Genomic DNA, 6082 nt, shown 5'->3' with positions numbered 1-6082 from the left:
TTTTTATAACCGGTACTCGAAAAGTAAATAGGGTATATTGGTATATGGGTATTTTGTATTTGTACTCCAAAGTGGATTCCGCCCCCATAAAGTATATATATTCTTGATCAGTATCAATAGCCGAGTACTTAAATATATGTCTTTCTGTCCGTCTGTCCGTCTTAACGTCCGTCTTGATGAGCTCTTCGATATCAGAAACTATAAGAGGAAGATCCACAAAACTTTGCAGCCAGATGGCTTTGATATCACACTGTTACAAGTGTATTTCAAAGTTTCGTCGCGCACCCTTCCGCCCCCACAAAGGGCGAAAATGCTTTTTATTGTTGTCATTTTTTCTCGTTCGCACCCTCACTGTCGGAAGGTATACTCACTGTAAAACTAGAAAAGAAACATAAAGGTAAATACTTATGTATGTATGTATACATACATATACCGACCGAGTATCGGTTATAAAAGTTGTGACGTGTACGAAGCACCTTACGTTCCACTCTTTTTTTTTTGCTGTCGGTGGACTTCAGGATATCAATAATAATATCGAAGTTCAGACTGTCAGAAGTCATTAAGTCCCATGGAAAATTATCACAAAAGCGAATATAATATATGTACAATATGTTAATTGCTTGCAAAATGCAAAGTGACATCGTAGCTCACTACATGTCAGCGGCACACAATGGATATATAATTTTATAAGCCATGTATATTATGTGGAAGACTCTTGTCTCTCTTGAATTTGCCTTTGTAAAGCGGTTTTAAGCCTATATTTTATTGCTTTACGATTCAATCAAACGAGTCGACCGACAGCCATTGCCATGCAAATAAAACAATAGAAAATATAAAAGATTCCATCGTATAAAATATATCACGACAATAGTTGACTCGATTTATGCTGACCGGCGTTAGAGATGCGAGTATATATATTCTTAATCAGCATTAATAGCCGAGTCGATAGAGCCATGTCTGTTCGTCCGTCTGTCCGTCTTGTTTGTCGGCTAGTTCTCAGAGACTATAAGAGCTAGAGCCACCAAATTTTGGCTCCAGACTGCTGTATGCACACACTAAAACCAGTGTATTTAAAAAATTAGCCCCGCTTCTTCCGCACCCGCAAAAGGGCGAAATCCTCCCAAATCTACAATTTTGAAGATAAAAAAAATCTAAAAACGCCATTCCGTAGGGAATAGCCATATCTATCAGAACACCAAATTGGGATCCGATTGTATCATTTTTATAGCCAGAATGAAGAAGTTAATTTGCAGTGGCTAAACCCACCCTGTTTCGCAACTTTTGTTGTTCTTTTTACATTCCCTCATTCACGCTCTGCTTCTGCTTCACTCGGCCCCTGCCTCTGCCCTCCCTCTGCCTTTGCCTCTGCCGACTTTTAACCCACCCGTCCCGCAGCTTATATTTGTTTTTTTTTGTATGCGGGGGCTGCCTCTGCCTCTGTCGCGAGTCTGCAGTGTGTGGGTCTAGGGAAGGGGAGCGAGCTAACAGAGCGTGTTGGTGTGAGAAGTGTTGTATATGTAGATGACAGATGAAGAAAAAATTTAAAATTTGACAAAACATCGCTAAGGTGCAGATGTAGTACTGAGTGCCGGGTATAAAAGTTGTGACGCGTAAGAAGCGTACTCAGGGACATCCGTACCTTAGTGGTACGCAACTTTTACATTTTACATTTTTTCTACACATGTCATCTGCATGTACATCGCTTCTCACGCCAACACGCTCTTTTAGCTCGCCCCCTCCAATAGAGCCGCACACTGCACGAAGCAGTGTGTGAAATGAGAGAATGGGGAAAAATAAAAGAAAGCTGCTGGACGCAATGGGCGTAGCCACTGCAAATTAATTTTTTTATTCTGTCTATAAAAATAATCCATATATATAGATATGGCCCCCCTTTGCGGTGGCGAAAGCTGACGGACGGACAGCTGATCAAGAATATACATACTTTATGGGGTCAAAAACGTTTCCTTCAGTGTGTTACATACATCCTCTTTGTGCACAAATACAATATACTCTTCGAGTACCGGGTATAAAAACAAACCTCAAAACCTACAGCTGCCATAATCATAGCGTCAACAATTTTGATTTATGCATACAGCTCTCCATTTTTGTAGACTCTGCCCAAAAGTGTACAGGAGTATATTCAACAGACAGAAATCCAGTATATTCAAACGTTTTCCAATCCAGAAAGTAAAGGATTTTTGGCTGTTTGAACACCTGGCCTTCAAGCCCTATACTAGAGCAACGAGATTTTGAGGATAAAGTTGTAATATATCAAAACTGAGTACTGGGTGTTTTTGTCCAGTGCTCATGGGACACCGATGCTCGCAGTGTGGCAGGATTTTACATATTTTTAGGTCTATGTCTATAAAGATTTATACATACAGATATAAAATAAAAAAACGAGTAGTAGTTCTGGCAATAATAATGATCCAATCTAACCCTTATTCAGCTTTCTTAAAGATTTCACCCTTCTCTACGTAAATGAGTTTTGTTATCTTTAAAATTGTGGATATGAGATATTTTCGCACTTTGGCGAATTTTTGAAATACACTTGTAACAGGGTGATATCCCGCCATCTCCATACAAAATTAGTTGGCTCTAGCTTTTATAGTCTCTGATATCCAGGCGCTCATCAAGACGGACGGACAGACAGACTCGGTTATTGATGCTGATGAGGAATATTTATACTTTTTGGGGTCGGAAACGTTTCCTCCTATGCGTTACATGTGTACATCCACGAGCACAAAAAAAATATAACATATTCACTCTCCGAGTACCGGGTATAAAAAGATATGTAAACGATTAATTTATTTTCTGTATTTTAGTTAAAGCATTTCCACAAATAGAGTAAGCATTGTGCGTTATCTAAATCCACGCACTCTTCATTCATTCATTTTTTCTGTATTTTGTTTTATATTTTTGGTAATGGTTGGTAACCATTGAGGCGGAAGTTCTATGCAAATATTTCTTTATTTTGTAATATTTTCTCTCTAAATTATGTTTGAGGACATTTCTATCAAACACAAGATACATTTTTACATGGGTTCATTTGTATATTCTCGTATAATCGCAAATACATATGTTTGTATATTTTTATGGGTTATGTGTTGAGTGCAAAAAAAGGAAACAAATTCAAGTTAAATGCATGCATAAATCAATCAATCGAAGCATTTGACAGACAGTCTCGAGTGCCGAGACAGTTGGAGACTATGATTGACAGACGGTTACTGCTTGTAGACTTTGTAATTGTTAGGTTGGAGGTATAAATAAGAATAACTTAGATATTAGATTCTAGCTTATATTAACCTAGAAAAAGTGGTTTGAAGAGAGAGCTTGAGTTGTAATAAATATGCAGATAGGATAGGAGATTAAGAAGATATTTGCAGATAAGTATAAAATTTAAATTCAATGGAAACAATGGAAAAGAAGCCAAAAAAAATTCGAAGAATACCCGGTACTCGGATATCTCCAAAAAATGTTACACACATAAGGAAGAGTTTCCGAGCCCACAAAGCATATATATTCTTGATCAGCATCAACAGGCGAGTCGATATAGCCATTTCTGACTGTCTGTCTGTCCGTCCGCGCCTACTCAGAGGCCATACGAGATAGGGCAACTAAGTTTTGCATCCAGACGTCTGTATGCATACACTGTTCCAATTGTATTTCTAAATTTTGCTCAGCCCAAAAAGAGCGAAACTCTGCTGTATCCACAGTTTTTAAGATAAAAGAAAATAAAAATGCCGTTCCGTTGAGAATGATCAGATCACCGAATTGGGACTAGATTGGATCTTTACTATAGCCAGAATGAAGAAATGAATTTGCAGTGGCTAGGCCCAACTCGTCCAGCAGTTTTTATACCCGGTACTCGAAGGGTAAATAGGGTATATTGTATTTGTGCACAAATTATGTAACACACAGAAGGAAACGTTTCCGACCCCACAATGTATATATATTCTTGATCAGCATCAATAGCCGAGTCGATTGAGCCATGTCTGTCTGTCCGTCAGTCTGTCCATCTGTCCATCCGTCCGTCCGTCCGTCTTGTTGAGCGCCTGGTTCTCAGAGACTATAAAAGCTAGAGCCACCCAATTTTGCATCCAGATATCTGTATGCTAACACTGTTACAAGTGTATTTCAAAAATGAGCCCCGCTCCCGCATAAGGGCGAAAGCCTCCTAAAGCTACAATTTTGAAGATAAAAGAAAACTAAAAACCATTCGGACCATTCCGTAGAGAATGACCATATCTATCAGATCACCAAGTTGGGATCATTGGATTGGATCATTATTACAGCCACAATGAAGAAATTAATTTGCAGTGGCTTAACCCACCCCGTCCCGCAGCTTTTGTTGTTTTTTTCACATTCTCTCATTCGCACTCTGCTTCAAGCAGTGTGCTGCCTCTGCCTCGTCTCTGCCTCTACCGTGAGTCTACAGTGTGTGGGTCTAGGGACGGAGGGCGAGCTAAAGGAGCGTGTTGGTGTGAGAAGTGTTGTAGATGTAGATGACAGATGAAGAACAAATGTAAAATTTGACAAAAAACCGCTAAGGTACAGATGTAGTACTGAGTACCGGGTATAAAATTTGTGACGCGTATGAAGCGTCTCACACGTCCCTTCTCGTTTCATATATTAATAGTGATTTTATTTAAAATTATAAGTTTTTATAAGTTTTTAGAGTTATTTGAATGTTGTTGTAATATCTATTTACATTTTGAATTTGACTAATATTAATTACAAAACTCGACAAAATCTAAATTTTTTTCCGCTTCGAACCAAACTAAACTGAGTTCTCTATATTTTGTATAAAGAATAATTGTTTTTTTTGTAAGGCTGAACTTTTTTTTAAATAATTTTTTAAAGTGATGTTATGTATGTATATTTTGTGTATATTTTTTTCCAAATTTTTGTTTTAACAAAGTAGGAAAAGTTGATAAAAGTATATAATGTGTCCTCTATTTTTTAGCTCAAACGTCTCTCCGTTTTGATAAGCAATACCTTTAACGAGGCCAAATTAACGACCTGTACATAAAAAAAAGGACAAAATATATATATATATAAATGTTTTTTTTTACTATTCCTGAGTAAAAATTTCGTAACAATCTTCCACTTTTCAACACTTTCCACTTTCCACTTTTTAACTGTATCAATAAGTCTTACAAATAAACAAAGTTCTTTACAACCAGATTTAAGATACTTAAGTTATGCTTACAAAAAGTACCATATTTGTAGACCTTAGACCTTTTCTAATCCCCATACATATCTTCCTTAAACAGTGTCGGCTGCTGTAAATGTATGTAATTGTTATACCGGGTACTCGAAGAGTAAATAGGGTATATTGTATTTGTGTGGAATAACGGTTGTATGTAACGCACAGAAGGAAGCGTTTCCGACCCCATAACGAGTCGATTGAGCCATGTCTGTCTGTCCGTCCGTCCGTCTGTCCGTCTTGTTTGTCGGCTAGTTCTCAGAGACTATAAGAGCCAGAGTCACCAAATTTTGGCTCCAGACTGCTGTATGCTCACACTGAAACCATTGTATTTAAAAAATTGGATCATTATTATAGCCAGAATGAAGAAATTAAATTCCAGTGGCTAAACCCACCCTGTCCCGCAGCTTATATTTGTCTGGCCGACCGTCCGTCCGACCGTCTTGTTTGTCGGCTAGTTCTCAGAGACTATAAGAGCTAGAGCCACCAAATTTTGGCTCTAGACTGCTGTATGTTCACACTGAAACCAGTGTATTTCAAAAAGTAGCTCCGCCCCCCTCCGCCCCCTCAAAAGGCGAAAACCTCCCATATCTACAATTTTGAAGATAAAGGAAAACTAAACACGCCATTCCGTAGGGAATGACCATATCTATCAGATCACCAAATTGGGATCCGATTGGATCATAGCCAGAATGAAGAAATTAATTTGCAGTGGAAAATCTTCAAAATTGTAGGTTTGGGAGGTTTTCGCCCTTTTTGCGGTGGCGGAAGGGGGCGGGGCTCATTTTTGAAATACACTGGTTTCAGTGTGAGCATACAGCAGTCTGGATTCAAAATTTTGTGGCTCTAGCTCTTATAGTCCCTGAGAACTAG

Source organism: Drosophila guanche, unplaced genomic scaffold (assembly GCF_900245975.1).
Source record: "Drosophila guanche unplaced genomic scaffold, DGUA_6, whole genome shotgun sequence".
NCBI lineage: Eukaryota > Metazoa > Arthropoda > Insecta > Diptera > Drosophilidae > Drosophila > Drosophila guanche.
This window is presented reverse-complemented; position numbering follows the sequence as displayed.